A 22,748-nucleotide genomic window follows, 5' to 3' on the forward strand; every position below is an offset into this window, starting at 1 on the left:
TCAAATGGACCAGAACCCTGATATGATAAAGCAGACCTGTCAAACGAATCAGAACCCTTATATGATAAATCAGAGCTGTCGAACGGACCAGAACCCTGATAAGATAAACCAGAGCTGTCAAACGGACCAGAACCCTGATATGATAAAGCAGAGCTGTCAAATGGAGCAGAACTGATCAATCAGAGCTGTCAAACGGACCAGAACCCTGATATGATAAATCAGAGCTGTCGAGAACCCTTACATGATAAATCAGAGCTGTCGAATGAACCAGGACCCTGATATGATCAATCAGAGCTGTCGAGGACCCTTACATGATAAATCAGAGCTGTCGAATGAACCAGGACCCTGATAAACCAGAGCTGTCGAACGGACCAGAACCCTTATATGATAAAGCAGAGCTGTCGAGAACCCTTACATGATAAATCAGAGCTGTCAAACGGATCAGAACCCTTATATGATAAATCAGAGCTGTCGAACGGACCAGAACCCTGATAAGATAAACCAGAGCTGTTGAACAGACCAGAACCCTGATAAGATAAATCAGAGCTGTCAAACGGACCAGAACCCTGATAAGATAAACCAGAGCTGTCGAACGGACCAGAACCCTTATATGATAAAGCAGAGCTGTCGAGAACCCTTACATGATAAATCAGAGCTGTCAAACGGATCAGAACCCTTATATGATAAATCAGAGCTGTCGAACGGACCAGAACCTTGATAAGATAAACCAGAGCTGTTGAACAGACCAGAACCCTGATAAGATAAATCAGAGCTGTCAAACGGACCAGAACCCTGATATGATAAAGCAGAGCTGTCAAATGGAGCAGAACTGATCAATCAGAGCTGTCAAACGGACCAGAACCCTGATATGATAAATCAGAGCTGTCGAGAACCCTTACATGATAAATCAGAGCTGTCGAATGAACCAGGACCCTGATAAACCAGAGCTGTCGAACGGACCAGAACCCTTATATGATAAAGCAGAGCTGTCGAGAACCCTTACATGATAAATCAGAGCTGTCAAACGGATCAGAACCCTTATATGATAAATCAGAGCTGTCGAACGGACCAGAACCCTGATAAGATAAACCAGAGCTGTTGAACAGACCAGAACCCTGATAAGATAAATCAGAGCTGTCAAACGGACCAGAACTGATAAATCAGAGCTGTCAAACGGACCAGAACCCTGATAAGATAAACCAGAGCTGTCGAACGGACCAGAACCCTTATATGATAAAGCAGAGCTGTCGAGAACCCTTACATGATAAATCAGAGCTGTCAAACGGATCAGAACCCTTATATGATAAATCAGAGCTGTCGAACGGACCAGAACCCTGATAAGATAAACCAGAGCTGTTGAACAGACCAGAACCCTGATAAGATAAATCAGAGCTGTCAAACGGACCAGAACTGATAAATCAGAGCTGTGAAACGGACCAGAACCCTGATATGATAAATCAGAGCTGTCAAACGACCGTTCTGTAATCCGTGTCTACAGGAACTAATTCACCCGTTGACAGTGAGAGCAAGGATATTGAGTTCCAGGGATAAATCCTGCTAGACGCTAATGGAGGCAGCGAGCCTAGCTCATTTTCTGTAAGATAAATCGGTAAAGGCATATGAAGCTTCATTATACTCTCTGCCTTTGAGACGACCTACGTCGGCAAAGACTGGAGTGCCCGCATTGCCTGTTCTATAGGGGGAGCAATCCCAGGCTTTCCCACCTTGTGTTTCCTTTAAACCAGGTATGCACAGAAATCACGCACCTGCCCCTGAATAGTGACAAAACCTTCAGAGGGACTATCATGGACCAACACAACTCCATTATTACTAATGTTGAGACTCCAATTGGGCAGGAACCTAGGGACGACCATAGAAACAAGGTATTGGCGTAGCTCCGGCAGAAGCCTGGACCAGGGCTTGTAATAACTGCGGATCTTAAGTTCCTTCAGAAAATTTAAATTGACCAATGGTGCACCCAGGAGAGCAGGAACTGTATACTCGTGATGTGTGGCAGCAGTAACTTCCCACTGTTGTTATCCATTGGTAATGACTTTCCAAAAACTTCATCTGACTTGAACGCGGTAGTGAACATTTTGTAATCCCTAATTTCGTATGAATATTGAAGTAGGAATCTCTCTTTACTTGCTGCATTTTCTATTCTTTCTTCTGTGCTTTTTGCATTGTTAGCTGTTTTGGTATTGTAGTTTGTATTGTTTGTATATGTTGCGCTCTGAGGCCTAGGGGAGTGTGGCGCATTAATAAAATTAATATAAATAAGTCTTCCAACAAGTCGCGGGTTAATGTATGCGTACATTACTGTTCCGTTGGGTTGTGCATGGCAGCGCAGGGTTGCGCACAATGATCAGTACGGTCAGAACCTCAAGAAATGACAGTGCAGGGTCACTTAGCATGTGGCCTAACAACAAAGATGTGGTTTCCATTATTATGCACCAGTTATGTATGCATATTTAACTTTAAGTAAATATGGTACTTTTGCCCTTGAAAGGGGGTGTCGCATATTGTACAGAGGCTGGCCTTTACATGCATCGAAAAGGACAGGTACTCAAATCTTTGATTGTTACTCAATATTGGCTAATAAACGTGCTCCATTTATGCCTTGTGCCGGATCAGAATTGGCACAGTTTGGGTGAAGATTACTTATGCAGAGGAACTTTAAGGGTACCTTTGAGTCAATATTTACTACATGCAACATACCCTTAGGTTCCTGGTCGGGTAGGAGGTTGGTGCTTGCTTTCAGTAAACTAGTGTCAAAAAGTTTAAGTTTGAGTGTTCATAGTCCTTAATGAGTTGGTCATAGAAAGATACACTTAACAATCAGTTTTTAACAGGGAATGAGCCATGTTTTTGTTCCATGCTTTAGTACAGAATGAATGTGCCTAACCAGCGCTCTTGCTTCGATTCTGGGGTTACGTTTTCAGATGAAGGACTGTGTGATGTGTAGGCAAGGTGATATGGGTTTTTCTGCAGCATGCTGCTGTGGGGTTTCTTCCCATTTACCAAATCTTGCCTATTTACCATACCATTGCAGCTGTTTTGTGAAAGGCACCCCTGGAATTTAGCGCTTTCAAAACATGTCAACCGTATCCCACTAACAATTTCCACACCGAGCGAAATGTATCTGCGACTAGGAAACATCGGAGAGTTGACCCTCTGTGGCGATTTCAAAGTAACACTTGCTTAAGCTCATGTGTGACGAATCAAGGGAATGTGCCTCGTCTCCCCAGGGGGGAGCCCCTCCTGATAGGCTAGCAAGGCGAGTCTGCTCCGAAACCCCACCTCTAACAGTCGAGGCAGGTGGGACCTCACTGAGTGAGACTCCCCCTTGAAGGACATGGACTCCCGATCCTGTGAGGAATTCCCTGAACCATTCCACATGACGGCATGCCTGGGACTAAGATACAAAATAACTTCAAATCCAAACACTTGGCTGAAGAAAAAACCTTTTTGTGTCATTAGAATGAAGAAAGAGAAGTTGTCTCTTTAAATGAAAGTCTACAATTAACTGCGACGAGTGGGTTGAAGAGGGAATTCACACCGAAAGAAGCAGAGAGAGCGAGAGGAACGCACACTCAGGCAGAGATGATCCCTGGAAGCGTAATACCTGTAGGAGGCTGAAGAGGGCCACAGAACCTGCTACGTTCAGAACTGTTCCGAGAGAGGAAAAACACTGGAGAGACAGTGTCTATCAGATGTGAGGAACCGAGACGCCGGGCAGCTCAAATCTCGATAGTGGCGTGACCACACGGACTTTGTGTTGGGCAGGCTGACCCTTCAACGACGCTGATACCATCCGGCAGAAGAAGCAGCAAACGGAACACTTACCCCTAGAGATACTGAGACACAGAGAGGAAGAGAACCGCACGAAGCCGATGCCGGCAAAAACAAGCAGAGAATGAAATGGAACGAAAGAACAGGTCCCAAGTCAAGACAGGCCCGGAGATGTTCCCCTGCAACATTGAAGGTAACATGGAGAACGGGAAGACCGGGAGGCGACTCGTTATGCAATCAGAGGAACTCATCCTAGTATAAATGATGAGACTTGGAAAACAATGTTGATAAACTTGAACTGTGTTGAGGAAAGAAAGAGACCATAAAAATTCCTGAGAAGGAGATTAATAGAGCTTGTATACCAATACCCTGGGAAGAGGGGTTTGGGAAGAGGGGATAGTGCCCCAAGATTGTAAAAGCACAGAGTATAACCTAACAGAAAGAGACTATGAACTGACATACTCTGAACTGAAAGCAGAAGCCCTTAGAGTAAATAATCTAAAAGGAAGACCATAACCAGCCAAAGACAAAATACATATAGGAAAATACACATTACAAGAATACTCATAGTCCATTACGAAGGATCAACGTATTCGACAGAGGTTAAGGAAAGCTGTGCAGAAAGAGGAGAGAGAGGACAAAAGTCTTATGAGAGAGTTACATGAACTCATATGGAAAGTAACGAAGCCTATCTAAAAATGTTTTATTAACAAGAAGACAATTGCAAGAAGCCACCATCAGGAGACGGGAGTCACTCTCCTGTCCATGGCACCTTTTTCTAATAGTGGTGGGTGTCAGGTTAGTTTGGACAGTAGAATTATTCTTTTGGGACGGTTTCTGACAACTGACAAGCACCTTAGTTATTTAGATAGGAAAGGTTAGGCCTTATCTTCTTTAATAAAGACTTATTGGCAAATGTCCTTAAAGTGTCCGTGTCCTTATTCTGACCTGCCACACATGGCGTAATCAAAATGCTGTGTTAATTAAAACCCTTAAAGTTGAAAGGTGTCCATGGTCTCAGAGTTTACTTGCGTCTTGATTTTGGCATGAAATATACATCTTAATTCTCCTGGAAGAGCACGACACGGCTTCCCAATTTGACGGAGGTTTGGACAGTGGTATTGGCTCTAGACAGACAGCGCGTCTGGGAGTTTCTCTTTACTGTACACTTTTGTGGCCCCTTTTTCCCCTTAGCCAATCAATACCACAATTGCCCCAATAACTGTCTAGTTAACCAAACTTATATTTGGAAATGTGTCAACAGAGGGGGAATCCATCTGCTTCCCAAGAAGTGCTTCATTATGGAGCTAAACTTTAACCTTGAGCATGAGGAAGAAATGTTATCAGAACAACATAGGAGAGACACCTTCAGACACCTGTTAGGTGCTGGGTCAACACACACGTATATCCCCAGGTGTATTTCTTGTTAGTCTTTGCTTTTCTACTTTTCCTGTAGTTTGCCTTTTTGTTTTGCACAGTTTCATAGGGTGTTTTGGTGCTGGAGATTCTTTTTTATTTATTTTGTGTTTTTCTTGGCGGGGTTCTGGGTGGTTGTGTTTAAATTGTATACGATGCTTGCATTCCTCTTTGCTATCTATCATACATTATTCGTTACCTATTGCTATATTCATTGCGTGCTGGGTTCAATTGCACCATTAGTATGTATTTGAATCTTTTTACACATGAACTAAATAAAAGTTCCAAAAAATGTCATTAAGTATGGTCATAAACTTTGTTTGATTTCGGACCTGTGTGTATAATCGCTTTTTGTTTGTAAAACAAAGGGGGTTCTGGGAGTCTCTCTACCGGCACAAACACAGCCCATTGACCTGTCCTTGGGTGGATGGCACACAGGAGAGTCTCAACCAAGTCTTTAGCTCACTGTCCCTATCACAGAGGAGAAATATCCCTCCATATCAGTCTTTGTCCTGCCCAGGGGCGGTCCAGCACCGAAAGGCTAGGCAATTCTCCTCTGAACAAGAGTACCACAGCAACCCCATACACGTGTTCCAGCCTTGTTGGGCATCATCAGTGAGGAGGAGCTGTGCCTCTCTGAGAAAAGTGAGCATGGGATCCACGTCTGGATTCCCCTGGTAACTTAGGGTGAGAGCCAAAATTACTCAATATGCAATATTCTCCTCTGTGAAATGGACAGTGTGGTACAGGCTTGGTTGAGATTCTCCCGGGGGCCATCCACCCAAGAACAGGTCAATGGGCTGTGTTCATGCTGATAGAGAGACTCCCAGAACCCCCTTTGTTTTGCATATTCAGTACCTTTGGCTCTCACCCTAAGTTACCAGGGGAATCCAGACGTGGACCCCTTGCTCACTGTTCTTAGAGAGGCACAGCTCCACCTCACTGATGAGGCCCAACAAGGCTGAAACACATGTATGGAGTTGCTGTTGGTACTCTTGTTCAGAGGAGAATTGCCTAGCATGTCAGTGCTGGACTGCCCCTGGGCAGGACAAAGACTGATATGCAGGGATATTTCTCTTCTGTGAAAGGGACAATGAGCTAAAGACTTGTTTGAGACTCTCCCGGGGGCCATCCACCCAAGAACAGGTCAATGGGCTGTGTTTGTGCTGGTAGAGAGACTCCCAGAACCCCCTTTGTTTTGCTCTTTGTGTTTGTGCCTTGGGTTGAGGAAGCTATGTGTAAAAAAGTGCTGCAATATCATACAAAGACAATATTCTGGTTCAGAAATGCAGGCTTTTAAGCTATTTTGCATAGCCAAAATGCATTGAAATGGAGGTGTACTTCCTGGGGGAGGTGGGTGGCTCCTGGGTGGCACTGTGGCATGTGTGTCTTGTGAGCTGAAACGGGGGATGCTGTTCTCACACTTTGAGTAGACGGGTACTGTTCATGCATTTCCAGGTGACTTTTAAACCCGCCACATCCGTTTGATGGCGTTCGAATAGGACAGGGTGGGATAGCATACGATACATAATGGGTTACTGTACATCATTGTCCAATAATAATATGGGGGTGGGCAACATGATAAATGATGAGACCGAATGCAGAGTTGTACATTTCGCCTGAATCCCAAATACCATGATATATATTTTCTAATTGTGGGTGTTTCCCCATTGGTGACTCTCCCACATCATAGGGGCGCATGTTTTAGGGATCGGTTGTCATTGGATATAAGAGTGCATGGTGCAGGGGTGAGGGGCTCTGCGACACTCCCGCGCCTCTTCACACTGCCCCCTTCACATGCCCATGCTCTGAGGCCAAGCAGCTTAGCATGGCGCCCATCCTTCCTTCCAGTGGCACAGTAGCCAGGCACACCTGATGGGTCTAATCAATGCAGGGTCGGTGGCTTCCCTGCTGGGTCTTTCATGCCATTGCAAGTGGTAGGAAAACATTCCTTTAATCTCCCCACCAGGATCTGTTTAGTGCAATGAATGGCAAATCAATGGATATAATGGCTTCTGACTTGAGAAGCAGAATTAAGTAAATTCGCCTGAAATAGCGAGATCAATCAATTTCGCTCCCAGGCCTGCCCTCGAGACGAGCTAAGTGGGTTCAGTGATTAGTTTAACAATAAAAGCATTTCACAACCATGTGGCATGACCTAAACATGGAAAAATGACTTGCAAGGAGCACACAGAACCCAGACCAGCGCAGCCCTGTATCAAGGGATTACAGGTCAATCAAAGTGCAAGACGAATATACAGGCATGCACGCATTTCACCAATGAACACCTACTTTCATCTCCAATAATTGCATACAAACCCCCTGCGAACACTGCACCCGAAAGCATTCATACCCCGCCGCCATGCATTCCCTCCCACACTGCACCTAGAGCTAGGAAGGCGATGTATGCCACCCCGCCATCATGCATTCGTAGAATGCATCCAGATCTAGGAAGGCGATGTATGCCACCCCACCATCATACATTCCCTCGCACACTGCATCCAGAGCTAGGAAGGCAATGTATCCTACCCCACCATCATGCATTCCCTCGCACACTGCATCCAGAGCTAGGAAGGCGATGTATGCCACCCCGCCATCATGCATTCCCTCGCACACTACATCCACATCTAGGAAGACAATGTATGCCACCCCACCCTCATGCATTCCCTCGCACACTACATCCACATCTAGGAAGACAATGTATGCCAACCCCACCATCATGCATTCCCTCGAACACTGTACCCAGAGCTAGGAAGACGATGTATGACACCCCACCATCATGTCTTCCCTCGCACACTGCATCCAAGGCTAGGATGGCGATGTATGCCACCCCACCATCATGTCTTCCCTCGCACACAGCATCCAGAGCTAGGAAGGTGGTGTATGCCACCCCACCATGATGCATTCCATCGCACACTGCATCCAGAGCTAGGAAGGCGATGTAGGCCACCCCACCATCATGCATTCCCTCGCACAATGCATCCAGAGCTAGGAAGATGATGTATGCCACCCCACCATCATGCATCTCCTCGCACACTGCATCCGGAGCTAGGAAGACGCAGATCTAGGAAGGCGATGTATGCTACCCCAGCATCATCCCTCGCACACTGCATCCAGAGTAGGGAAGGCAATGTATGCCACCCCGCCATCATGCATTCCCTCGCACACTGCCTCCAGAGCTAGGAAGGCGATGTATGCCACCCCACCATCATTCATTCCCTCGCACACAGCATCCAGAGCTAGGAAGACGAAGTATGCCACCCCACCATCATGCATTCCCACGCACACTGCATCCAGAGCTAGGAAGGCGATGTATGCCACCCCACCATCATGCATTCCCTCGCACACAGCATCCAGAGCTCAGAAGACGATGTATGCCATCCCACCAACATACATTCCCTCGCACACTACATCCAGAGCTAGGAAGGCGATGTAGGCCACCCCACCATCATGCATTCCCTTGCACACTGAATCCAGAGCTCGGAAGGTGATGTATGCCACCCCACCATCATACATTCCCTCGCACACTGCATCCAGAGCTAGGAAGGTGATGTATGCCACCCCACCATCATGCATTCCCGCACACACAGCATCCAGAGCTAGGAAGGTGATGTATGCCATCCCACCATCATGGATTCCCTGGTACACTGCATCCAGAGCTAGGAAGGTGATGTATGCCACCCCACCATCATGCATTCCCTCACACACAGCATCCAGAGCTAGGAAGGTGATGTATGCCATCCTACCATCATCATTTCCTCTCACACTGCATCCAGAGCTAGGAAGGCGATGTAGGCCACCCCACCATCATGCATTCCCTCGCACACTTCATCGAGAGCTAGGAAGGCGATGTAGGCCACCCCACCAACATGCATTCCCTCGCACACTGCATCCAGAGCTAGGAAGGCGATGTAGGCCACCCCACCATCATGCATTCCCTCGCACACTGCATCCAGAGCTAGGAAGGCGATGTATGCCACCCACCATCATTCATTCCCTCGCACACTGCATCCAGAGCTAGGAAGGCAATGTATGCCACCCCACAATCATCCCTCGCACACTGCATCCAGAGCTAGGAAGGCGATGTATGCCTCCCCGCCATCATGGATTCCCTCGTACACTGCATCCAGATCTAGGAAGACGATGTATGCCACCCCACCATCATCCCTCGCACACTGCATCCAGATCTAGGAAGACGATGTATGCCACCCCACCATCATCCCTCGCACACTGCATCCGGCACTAGGAAGGCGATGTACACCACCCCACCATCATGCATTCCCTCGCACACTGCATCCAGAGCTAGGAAGGCAAGGTATCCTACCCCACCATCATGCATTCCCTCGCACACTGCATCCAGATCTAGGAAGACGATGTATGCCACCCCACCATCATCCATGTATGCCACCCACCATCATGCATTCCCTCGCACACTGCATCCAGCGCTAGGAAGGCAATGTATGCCACCCCACCATTATGCGCACAGTGCATCCAGAGCTAGGAAGGCGCTGTAAGTACTGCAGGTGTGATCCCACAGGAGGTGTAAGGGCACAGAAACCGAACCTTCTCAGGCTGTCTAGGCATTCATGCCCACTACTTGTGCGTGAACACCTCCTCAAAGAAAACAGAGGGTTGGGTGGGTGCTGGGTGCAGGCTGCAAAACAGCAGGTTATCTCGGCTCTGGCAGCACATGTTTTTTGTTTTTCAATCGATGGGGTTTGTTTAATGAAAGTAAAATTAACTAATTAGATCAACCTCTTTTAGTTTTGGCTTTTAAGTGGTGCTTAAGAACCACTTATTATAATTCAAAACTATTGCACTGGAGTACAGCTCGGAGAGAGATGACATGTGAGGAGAAAGCATTTTTTGGTTATATATGCACCTATTGACTGTCCGTGTCCATTCCAATCCATATGGCATTCAAGCCCGCTACACACACAAAACCCCCCTTCCTGGTTTCTTTTTGTGTTAGCTCTATCAAGCAGTAACTTCAAACGTTGGACTGCCATTGTTCTTTTTAAGCAGCCTGCTGAAAGTGAATGCCTCAAGTGCAGCTATTGCATAAGGATTTGCCAGTCCCTGCCATCATATACCCAGGTAACCACACCATTGCCCAACTGTTGCCATCTTATGGACATGTTCTACCATTATGGTGTGTCGATCAATCATCATATGACTATGCAATAGCCAAACACGGTTGGCGTTGCCAATCCTTTATTAAAGCCATTTCATATTTTCTGCATGTGAACACCTGGAGTGAACATGCATGTTGCGGTGCAGCACTTGCTCGCCTGCCTACGTTATGTTGCTGGGTTTCAGACCATTCTCTGCTGCCATCAACATGGTCTCTGCATTGAACCAGAGAGGGTGGAGGGCTCCTCGTGGGCAATGCCCAATAACATTCTCCACATTGGCAACAGCCGAGGACCAGGAAGGGGTGGGCTGGGTGATCAGCGTCTAAAAGAATCACATGGGGGTGAGGTGGCCATGCTCCCAAATACTGTGCCATTGTTACTAGAGTATGTTCTGGAGTCAATATGTTATCAGAGTAACAGTACAAACATATCCACAAAGTGCTGCACAGTCATGATTAGAACACGGTAGGCTCCGCCGCACGTGCATCCAGCTCTTACGAATGAACCCGCCCAGGGTGCAGCGGATGTCACGTGACAGCATGTTTACCTTTCTCCATGAGATGGGGTTGTGGCTTCCGTGCCTCCTTGGCATGACGAGGCGCAGTGCTCAATAGAGTGCTTGGCACAGCAGCACCCCTGCAAGCACTTTGAGAGGGTTCCAGACATCTGCTTTGTCTGGCCCCGTGGCACCGGTGGGACAGTCCGATACCTACCGCGTGCCAGCAGCTTGGCTTTCAAGGACTTTGCAATGTAACTAGTGTAGGGTGACCAGATTTAAAAAGTAAACAACTGGGACAGGGCAACTAACATAAAGGTAGGACTAACTCTATAAAGTGGCTGTCAAGCCACTACACTACAGTAGTGTTTGGGAGAAGGGGGTTTAAGTGTTACTGGTGGAATAAACACATCATAATTAATTTATCACAAACTAACACTATCCTAAATTGTAAAATGCAGCATTTCATTTGTTTTGTGCGGAATTGTGCATTCCTGCCTGCCAGCTATGAAGACCTACTACCAAAAAAATCAGGCCCACTGCAGTTTCCACTGGGAACATAATCTAGAGAAAGGGGGACAGAGCACCAAATACTGGGACAGTTCCGGCAAAACCGCGACGTCTGGTCACCCTAAACAAACCAGTGGCATATTTCAGGCATGTTTTTAGGTAGTGGGAGGGAGACTTGTTCAGTGCATACAGAGCAAGGCGAGGAGATTGTGCTGTGCTTTCTAGCAGACTTCCTGTTTATGGCAATGACCAGGCATTTGCCAGGAACTTCTATCATATGCCCAGGCAATCAGACCACATTTTTTAGATTTTGCCATCTGGTGGTCAATTCGTATCGTTATGGCAATGTCTGGCAAATGCCCATCCCATGTCTACACAAAAGCCCAAACTGCTAGCTTTGCCAATGGTTGTCACGTCTGCCATTGGTCCAGAGAGAGAGATGTGGTCTCTTTGCTCTTATTGGCTGAGCAGCAATTGAAGGGGACCTTCAGGTGTTCTCCGTCCAGTGTCCCGCCCGCATTCACCAATGCAGTGCAAGTGCAGGGACAGGGGGCGCAGTTGCACCATAGGGATCAGCATTGCTGCTGGGATTGGAAGCACCCACCTGTTGCCTGATCATCTGTGTGTGTGGGAGGTAGCAATCAAAATGCACTACATACTTAATTTATGAGGCTTTATTCGGTAATGTTGTCCTCTTATTTTTGCTGACTGTAGAAATGTTTGAATGTACGTGTTTACAAATGCAGCCCAGTCACGTATGCCCAAATAATGCCTTTGTTCATGTCTTAACTTCATTGCCTGGTCTGCTCTCTGGCCACCTACTCAGCTGTTACCCTATGTCCTTGCAGCCCACTGTGCCCGGCACTCACCCGACCATAAGGCCCTTTGCCATCCTGTACACATCTCTTGACCAACCTCCTCTGAGATGACCACAGCAGCATGCAGCGATCTACCATTCCCAAAGTCCTTGGAAAAAGCCCAGATCTTGGGGTACCTTGGAGACCCACGCCATTGGGCATGCCTGTCAGTTACTTGCCTTCCTGACAGAAGTGATGGCACAAAGTTTCTGGAAGGTGCAATCCAAAACACATGAGGGTTTGCTTAATGACAGAACTACATCACTGCTGAAGTCGCTCCGAGTAGATCCTTCCTACACAAGCTTGTGTGGACTGAGTATAATATAGTACCAATCTATCTGTGAAGCAACAGAGCACTGTACTCCAAGGGGATACACCAATAGGGACCCAATTCGAAGGATCGAATATTTAGGCTATAATTTGGCCGATCCAGAGAGAAGGGACCTGGAGGGTTACAGGCAGCAGATACAGGTTAGGAGAGGGAAATGCTGACCGCGTCAGGGCCCGGACGCCTTCTAGAAATGCAGTTGACACTGTATCATCTACCAAGCCTATCAATTCTAAAATACTCAAGTGGAATCCAGGGTTTTAAGGATTTCCACAGGTTTGGTTGACCATTTATTGGACGCCATCAGCTGCCGCTTGAACTGAGTTTACTGCAAATGACTGGTCACAAGGGTATCAGCAATCTTGTACTGGCCAATAGGACAATGCCCAAAGGGTGCGCCCAACAGGCCAGCTGGGGATTCTTTTTGTAGACTACTATAGCCCATTTTGATGACTAATTGCACAGTTCAGCTAGTTGTATGGGTCAGTGTTCTTGGCCCAATGTGCTTTCGACTGTCCTTGAGAATGGCCCACAGGTTCTGCTCAACGAGTTGGCCATTAAAAGTCACAAATCCCTAATAGACAACTTGGGCCATTTTTCTTTTGGTTCCAGGGCTTTATTTATTGTACCAGACCAACCCCAGGCATCACTGTTCTTAAGTACTTGCCACCGCGGCCCCACTCTCTGGAGAAGTGCTTTGTGCAACCTTCCATCTTGGTGGGGCAATGTTTGGACAGAAAGCCATTACTGAAAATGTACCATGGGCAGCACTTGAAATAAGCCCACCCACTTTAAGACTGCCCTTTCCGCGGTAGGACTAATATGTCGACATAGAAATGTGCACATGTAGTAATTAATACCTGTATGCGACCATGTGATAAACATGTATAGGCAATGTTCCACCAGACCACTTTCAAGGGCCAAATCCCATATTCGATATCCGTGCATTCTGTAGGACTATGGTTCACCAGGAATCCAGGACATACTCTGATAGGCTGCAGCTCTGCAAAACCAATGACAGACAAGTGTTTTACAGATGACATGTAGCAGTGACATATGCTCCAAAGTACCTAAGAAATACTGAGCAAATGGGGGGCGGGGTGGTCGCTGCACCTGTGCGACCATACTTTCTAAGAAAATCTCTACTTTCCCGGTCATCTTTTATCATCGATTAAACAGCATACCTCCTACGCCAGTGCGCCACCACAACATTGGTCTCGCTCATCTTTGCCTCTGTAATATCTCTACTGGCTCCCAGTGGCTGTAAGGATCAGGTTCAAGACCCTCTGCATCATCCACAAGGCTGTCTCGAGCCGTGGCCCTCACTGTATCCAACTCTCTCTGCCTAAATGCTTTTCTTCTAGAGCCCTTAGCTCAGCTACCTCTATCTCTGTGAGGGCCAGGTGCTTCCCCAAGCAGAGAGTCGGGGGTAGATCTCTCTCCTCTGCAGGTGCCTCCCACTGGAACAGCATCCCCACCCCTCTCAGACTTGAGCCGGACCACCTGAAATTCCAGAAGCTGCTCAAGACCTTCCTTTTATCCTGTGCCATCTCTCTCTCACTTCCTTTGCAACCTACCTGTCTTCTGCCCTGACTGGTTGCCTGGTACCCTCAGAGCCTCACTGGATACCAGGCCCCTCCATGACCAGTCTTCCTGCACTGCCTACAAGCCTACCGCTTACTTAGGTGCTGTGACTGCAACTCCTAAGCCACCCCTGCCTCCTTGTACTTACCCAGAGCCGCATTGCCCTGGCTGCACTTACTCAAAGCCATGTTGCCCTGACCGCACTTCCCGCTCCCCTCTCTCCTGCACTTCTTGTTGTCGTACTTGCACAAACCGAATGACACAAGGCCTAGTCGGATCGTTTGTCGTGTCTTCCCTCTGTCTTCCCTCCCTTGTTTTGTGGCACCTAGAAACACTTGTGTACAGGCGCGTTATAAATACCAAATCATGTCATATCATATCCAATCATTTTGTTTGAAGGTTTTATTTTATGTTAGTAAAGAAACACTGTTCAAAACACCTATTTGTATGTGCAGCATTAGTGTGTACTGCAGTCAATTAAATGGCATACTATTGTCTATTTACAAATATCTGCTCAGCTAAAGGCAACTAAGACTTTAGGACATACACAAGGGCTATTAATTGGAATTTAGGTTGCAACAAACCTCTCCCATTGGTGACATAAGGTGTCTTAAAAAAAAACTATAAAAATAATGTGACTTTAAAGCCATATGCATTATATCAAATTAGCACATGCTGTTTTCGCAAATTTCATAAAAGGCATGAGTATTCCAGTGATTGTTATCTGATATTGGCCATTAACAAGGTAAAACACTTCTTTGGACAAGTAAATGCTCAGAAAGTCATTCCAGGACAAGGAGCAACAAGTCTCCATTTGTATCCTGCTTAGGGAAAGCATTCCGCGAGTCGCGTAAGGTGCCTTTGCTTCCACGTAGGCAGATGCCACAGAGATTCCTTTGCATTGCCAAGTATGCACAGAATGTTGGGCAGAACTAGATAGACAGATACGCTTGACCACAGGGATTCCCTCGCGTTACCAAGTCTGCACCGAAAGTTGGGCAGAACTAGCTGGGCAGATGTGTATGGCCACAGGGATTGGTCTCTGGAGGATATTTCAGTGGCAACGTGCTCGCCTTGAAAGCCAGATGGCACGAGCAACACAGTTTCGATCCCCAGGTCCCTGCACAGAAACCTCTGGGTATTAAACGCGTTATAAATAACCCATCATATCATATATTCATATCATATCAATTCCCTTGCGTTATCAAGTCTGCATCGAATGTTGGGCAGAACTAGCTAGGCAGATATGTACAGCCACAGGGATTCCATCACCTTACCAAGTCTGCAGAGAGTTTTGGGCAGAACTAGCTCGGCAGATACGCGTGACCACAGAGATTCATTTGCATTACCAAGTTTGCACTGAATGTTGGGCAGAACTAGCTAGGTAGATACGTATAGCCACAGGGATTCCCTCACCTTACCAAGTCTGCACAGAATTTTGGGCAGAACTAGCTTGGCAGATACGCGTGGCCGCAGGCATTCCTTCTCTTTACCAAGTCTGCACTGAATGTTGGGCAGAACTAGCTAGGTAGATACGTATAGCCACAGGGATTCCCTCACCTTACCAAGTCTGCAGAGAGTTTTGGGCAGAACTAGCTCGGCAGATACGCGTGACCACAGGGATTCATTTGCATTACCAAGTTTGCACTGAATGTTGGGCAGAACTAGCTAGGTAGATACGTATAGCCACAGGGATTCCCTCACCTTACTAAGTCTGCACAGAATTTTGGGCAGAACTAGCTCGGCAGATAAGCGTGGCCGCAGGCATTCCTTCTCTTTACCAAGTCTGCACTGAATGTTGGGCAGAACTAGCTAGGTAGATACGTATAGCCACAGGGATTCCCTCACCTTACTAAGTCTGCACATAATTTTGGGCAGAACTAGCTCGGCAGATACACGTGGCCGCTGGGATTCCTTCGCATTACCAAGTCTGCACTGAATGTTGGGCAGAATTAGCTAGGCAGATACGTATAGCCACAGGGATTCCCTCAACTTACTAAGTCTGCACAGAATGCTGGGCAGAACTAGCTCAGCAGATACGGATAGCCACAGGGATTCTTTCACCTTACCAAGTCTGTACAGAATGTTGGGCAGAATGATCTAGGCAGATACGTATAGCCACAGGGATTCCCTCACCTTACCAAGTCTGCACAGAATGTTGGGCAGAACTATCTAGGCAGATATGTATGACCACAGGGATTATCCGGGCGTTACTAAAACTAGCCGTGAAAGAAAACGTGTGTTTTTGAAATGAGCTTGTTTCTCAAAAGCCAGCGGAGCCCTTCATTCTCATTGAAGAGAAGCGCCACTCTAGAGCACAGGATACATCTGCACAGGAAGCGTGCTCCCATTGGATATCCCATAAACAGCTGCGTTCACGCTACGATGGGACGCGCACCTTCATAAGGATGTAGAGTGCACAGAGTCTCTCAGTCGTGCAGACCTCAACTAAATCCTCACCCAAGACAGCTGTTTTTGCTTTTAACTTGGACCAAAAAGTAAATTTCCCGTACGCACCACAGCAATTCTCACCATTTCATTAACGCACAGTAAAATGTTGGCCCGTCACTGAAACCATCAATTTTTCCGAGTTTCGGAGGGGAAATGCTCCTACCGCTTGGCTTTGGAGATGATGCTCAGTTTCGATTGCTTTTTTGCTGGATTGATGCTTCCTGAAGGGTCCATTCATAAGTGATGGGAAGGAGAAGACCAGTGGGGTTTTACGACTTGCCTTAGCTGTAAAATGATAGCAATGGAACATGATTTTCCGGCTTAGAGGGTGACAAATACCTCCACCAGACAGAAAACCTAGCTGTCAAACTATTAAAGAAGGTAATCCTATAAAGAGTGGGCCACATACCAGTCCATTTGGCTGTTTCCACACTGGCGGGTGTTGGAACACTACACAGAAAAGCCACTGCCCAGTAAAGGGAAGAGCTGTGCCATCAGCCGCGGTTAGAGGGTCAATGTAGGCCGTCCTCTTGGGTAGGGATTCCTGGAGATCCACTACATGGCACAGCTACAGAGACCTGCGGCTATCCCCCAGAGGGATACCGCTAGGATTAAGGCAAGCCGTTGTTGGTATTACCTCTGGTGGTTTCTCACCAGGTTCACCATGTTGTGGGAAATTGATTTGGTAAATTGGCCACTGGGGACTCTCTGGCCTCCAAGGAAGTTCTCAAGCGCCCATGATCTGTTTGCCAGCAGTGTCAGGTGGAGGTGTCTGCTGGAAGACTTTTTGCCCCACTGGCAGAACCCTCTGCCTGACACGACCGGGGTTCATTAATGGACAGTCAGGACTTCCCATAGAGTAGACACACACACCTTCGACCAGTACCCAACACCCATGTATATAACATGAGTGCATATTTCCCTAGTGTGGAATCTTTCCCCGTGATAGAGAAACAGTAGGAAATGAATGCAAATAGGTCATATAAACCCTTGGAAATAACTAGGTGCTGCACATTAATGTACTTATCCTTACTAATTTTAGAACAAATAATCAGGGCATGAAATAACATATTTATCTCCTTAATCTTGAGGAGTTACCTCACGGTTCTGCACTAGTAATGTGTAGTTTGGATAGAATTGTTGGCAATGAATTGAGCTGTACCCTCCTCTAATAAATAGTACATTCTCCTCACTTTACATCTCTATATTCTTTTCACTTATTTTATTTAAGTTTTCTTTCTTTGTTTCCATCGTGAATTATCTCATTTTGATTTTCTTTTTTTTCGTTGTTCGACTTTTTTAATTCTCTTCTTTCATTTGCTTTAAATTCTATCATACAATATTAATTGACACCCTCCTTTTTAAAAAAAATATGTTAATGATTAACTTTTTATGTGACATTTTGATAAAAGCTTAAGGTTTTCAGTTGTAAAACGAAACGCAAATAAAAAAAATTAAAATAAAATATGCATAAAATATGCTCTCCACTGGTGCAGGTGTAACTGTTCCTCGTTGAAGCAATAGGACAGTCCACCTGCACAAGCACAAACAATTGCACCCACACCACATTTGTGGCTGGGTTCCTCTGTTGGGAGGTCAAGGGAACAGAAAGGTTTTTTTTCAGGAGTTTTTGGAATGCAGAGTGGTCGTTGGCTTTTGATAGTGGTTCTTGCAGTGAGATTAAAAGGCGGGCTCACACGAAATAAGACATCTGAGGGTCTGCAGATGCCTACTTCGCTGCTGGGATGCCTACCAGATTAGGGTTGGCAGAGCAGAGGTGGTGGTGATAGGCACCTCCTTTGCAGATTTTGTTCTGGATGTAAGGGAGGAGCCTCGAGATGCTTGCATGCTGTGGTGCAGACTTTGTTGAGGGTGGGTGAGTGGTCCTCTAGATAGACTTTGCTGAGGCTGCATGGGTGGATCCTTTATGGGTCCCCTAGATGTTTGCATGTGTGGCGCAGACTTTGCTGAGGCTGCATGAGTGGATCCTATATGGGTCCCCTAGATGCTTTCATGCTGTGGTGCAGACTTTGCTGAGGCTGCATGAGTGGATGCTATATGGGTCCCCTAGATGTTTGCATGCTGTGGTGCAGACTTTGCTGAGGCTGCATGAGTGGATCCTATATGGGTCCCCTAGATGTTTGCATGTGTGGCGCAGACTGTGTTGAGGGTGGATGAACACGGCTTTAACATGTTTGTCTACTGTTGTGCATAATTTGTGGAGGATGGGTGAGTGGTCCTCTAGATGTTTCATTACTGTGGAGTAGACTTTGCTGAGTATGTGCATAAGTGGATCCTTTATGGGCCCCATAGACATTTGCATATGTAGTGCAGACTGTGTTAAGGATGTGTAAGCAGGTCATCTAAATGTGTGCATACTGTGGTGCAAAAGTAGAGGATGCATGTTCTGGTCCTCTGGATCGTGGCATATCATGGTGCAGACGTTGTTAGGATGTATGAGTGGGTGCTAAAGATGGTTGCATACTGTAGGGCAGACTTTGCTGAGGATGTAGGAGCCGGTCCTTTAAATCTGTGCATACTGTGATGCGGATTTTATTTAGGCTGTATGGGCAGGTCCATTACATATTCGCATACTGTGGTGCCAACTTTGTTGATGGTTTATAAGCAGGTCCTCCAAATGTTTGCATACTGTGGTGCAAACCTATATTTGTGCATGCTATGCTGCAGACTTTGTTGGGATGTATGAGTGGATGCTCTAGATTTTTGCACACTGTGCTGTGGACTTTTGTGGAGTATTTTTGAGTGGATCCTTTAAATGTTTGCATTCTGTCCTGCAGAGTTTGTTGAGGATGACTGGGAGAGTCGTCTAGATGTTTGCATACTGTGGTGCAGAATTTGTTGAGGGTTTATGAGCAGGTCCTCTAGATGTTTGCCTACTCTGGTGCAGAAGGTGGTGAGGATGGGCGAGTGGTCCTCTAGATGTTTGCCTACTCTGGTGCAGAAGGTGGTGAGGATGGGTGAGTGGTCCTCTAGATGTTTGCCTACTCTGGTGCAGAAAGTGGTGAGGATGGGTGAGTGGTCCTCTAGATGTTTGCCTACTCTGGTGCAGAAGGTGGTGAGGATGGGTGAGTGGTCCTCTAGATGTTTGCCTACTCTGGTGCAGAAGGTGGTGAGGATGGGCGAGTGGTCCTCTAGATGTTTGCCTACTCTGGTGCAGAAGGTGGTGAGGATGGGCGAGTGGTCCTCTAGATGTTTGCCTACTCTGGTGCAGAAGGTGGTGAGGATGGGCTGCCTACTCTGGTGCAGAAGGTGGTGAGGATGGGTGAGTGGTCCTCTAGATGTTTGCCTACTCTGGTGCAGAAGGTGGTGAGGATGGGTGAGTGGTCCTCTAGTTGTTTGCATGCTATAGTGGAGATTGTGTTGAGGGTGAATAAGGGGGTCCTCCAGACGTTCACATACTATGATGGAGTCTTTGCTAGGATGTATAGTGGGTGTCCTAAATAGTTGCATACTGTGGTGCAGACTTTATCTAGGATGTATTAATGGGTCCTCTAGGAGTTTGCATAATGTGGTGTAGACGTTGTTGTATATGTATGAATGGGACCTCAGTGTCTGCATAACGTCGTGTTATGACTTTGTTGTGAACGCATGTGTGCATCCTTTTGATTTTTGCATATTGTGGTGTAAACTTTGTTGTGAATTTAAGAGTGGGTCCTCTAGTTGTTTGGATAATGTGGTGTAGACTTTGTGGTGAATGTCAGAGTGTGTCTACTAGTTGTTTGGATAATGTGGTGCAGACTTTGTGGTGAATGTAAGTGTGTGTCCTCTAGTTTGGATAATGTGGTGTAGACTTTGTGGTGAATTTAAGAGTGTGTCCTCTAGTTGTTTGGATAATGTGGTGTAGACTTTGTGGTGAATTTAAGAGTGTGTCCTCTAGTTGTTTGGATAATGTGGTGTAGACTTTGTGGTGAATGTAAGAGTGTTTCCTCTAGTTGTTTGGATAATGTGGTGTAGACTTTGTGGTGAATGTAAGAGTGTGTCCTCTAGTTGTTTGGATAATGTGGTGTAGACTTTGTGGTGAATGTAAGAGTGTGTCCTCTAGTTGTTTGGATAATGTGGTGTAGACTTTGTGGTGAATGTAAGAGTGTGTCCTCTAGTTGTTTGGATAATGTGGTGCAGCATTGTAATAGCAGTTCGTCGGCTTTGAAGCCAGTGGAGAGGTTTGAGTGACATGGGTTTTTCTGTGGTGCAGAGAGCTGATACGCTGGATTTTGCTTAATTTTATTTATAGGTTTTCTGGACTTTGAAATGTAACCATCATTTAACAAAGGAAAACAGTATGGTGACTTTGTCATGAGAGGAAATACAGAGGAGTTGTCAATCCGGTCTACGTTTGTGGTAGAAGGTGTTGGTATTTGCACATATCTGTGGTTCACGGGGATATGCATATCGCCACAGCAGGCGGACGCTCTTTTTCCGTCAACAGTTCGCAGGTCTGAAAATGCCCACCCCCTGCTTTGAGAGCACAACCTAACCTGCAACTGTTTACAAAGGAATTGAAAACACACCTCAGAAAGGGCAGAGTGTAGACAACCCCGAGGTGGGCTACCAAGAATGATGGCTCTTTAAGCCACACATTCTCTGCAGGAAGGCCAAGGAATGTATGGGCGTCGAAAGGAAGCAGCCCCGCGTATCTACACGCTCTATGCCGGCCACTTTCACTCCCTAACACAGGCGAATGCAACCAACAAAAAGATAGGGAGTACAAGTATTCCCAACAGAAAACAAGAAAGAATGGGGCATGTAGGGGCCTCCCCCACACTGTGCACTCACATGTTTTCACTGATTCATTTAGGTTGGTGGCATCAGCTGGGCAGTGCCACCAGAAGGAGCTAGTTTACTATTAGTGACTTAAAAAGGCCAATACATACTTCTTTTAGTTTGCATGAATTACTAGATGGAAAGCGGTATGGATTACAAAAATGTACTATTTTAAGAGTTCAAATATATTTTACTAACCTAAAAATATGGAACATTGTTTTGTGGGCCCAACTTTAAAAAAAAAAAAGGGAATACAAATAATGTGTCTTTCTGGAATTCTATACAATAATTGCTAGACTCATTAAAAGTTTATTTCAAGGACACTTCAGGGGGCGAGTCACCGATCTGTTCTTAAACACCTCAAATTCACAATGCAGACAAAATCCTCCAGAAAGCATTTAGAGTAGAATAAGCATCCATGTGGGACTATGTATTTGGCTTTTCGCAAGTAGCAGTTATAACATGTTTTATTTCTGGCGATACATATGGTGATCCATTCTTGTATGAAATGTTTATCACAATACAGTATTGTAACCATATTGTTCAGAGTGTACTTAGAAACAATGCTATGTGATGCCACTTCCTGTTTTGTCAAGGGCTAAATGGTTGCGTTCCATCATACTACCTGTAATGTCATCAGAGGTCAAGGTCATGCGATGTCACCTCTGCTACCCCTGGCATTTTGGTGAAATGACGTCCCTGCGTCAACCACAATGTGTGTGTGACCATTTAGTTGGACCTGTTGTGTACATTTTGAACTTGTTTTAACTTTTGCTGTGGGAGGTACCCCCACAACTTTGCCTTACATCCTTCTCAGCCCCCAAATAGACGTATATTTTGGATCAAACTAGCTAAACGTGTCGAACACTAAGGGCCTGATGTACAAACATATTTTAACATGGCAAAGTTTAAGTCCCACTGAAAACAATCCGGCCCGAAATGACCACTCACAGACATTGGTCGAGGAAAGCACCCTATACCTTTTCCCTCACACTATCAACTTTAGCCGAGAAAGCCTGTTTCTAGTTTTCATTTCCAGAAAACAAGCTAATCCCGCAGAAGAAACCCGAGCTGGTAAGTAGCGGCTAATTGAATTAGCCGCTGCTGGCCGTGTTCTGGTACCTTAACGCAGTCCATCTGCTCCCGCCTCCTCTGCGGACAGAATTGTGCAGCTTAATTCGCCCACAAAACGCCGGAGTTTACTTAGCGCGGAATCTGCTCTTTGTCAGCCGAGCACACTGATTTCTTTATTACCGCTTGGCCGAGGGAAACACGGCAGAAGTTTGGCACCGGCAGTGGGTCGAGCTGGGCCCACAGTGCTGTAATGGAAAAGGGGTGAACTCGGGGTCAAGTTTAGAAGGGTTGGGTAAACAAAAAAGTGTTTGCATCAGAAATAG

The 22,748-nt window shown here is 46.3% G+C and overlaps 1 protein-coding gene across 5 annotated transcripts in view; it reads right to left on the bottom strand.

The window, feature by feature from the left end:
* GLI2 (GLI family zinc finger 2) overlaps window positions 1-22,748 on the bottom strand; it is a 1,147,062-nt gene that overhangs the window by 129,327 nt on the left and 994,987 nt on the right. The gene's annotated exons all lie outside the window — the stretch shown is intronic.

This window comes from Ambystoma mexicanum, chromosome 9 (assembly GCF_040938575.1).
Source record: "Ambystoma mexicanum isolate Mex_15411 chromosome 9, UKY_AmexF1_1, whole genome shotgun sequence".
In the NCBI taxonomy this organism is placed as follows: domain Eukaryota; kingdom Metazoa; phylum Chordata; class Amphibia; order Caudata; family Ambystomatidae; genus Ambystoma; species Ambystoma mexicanum.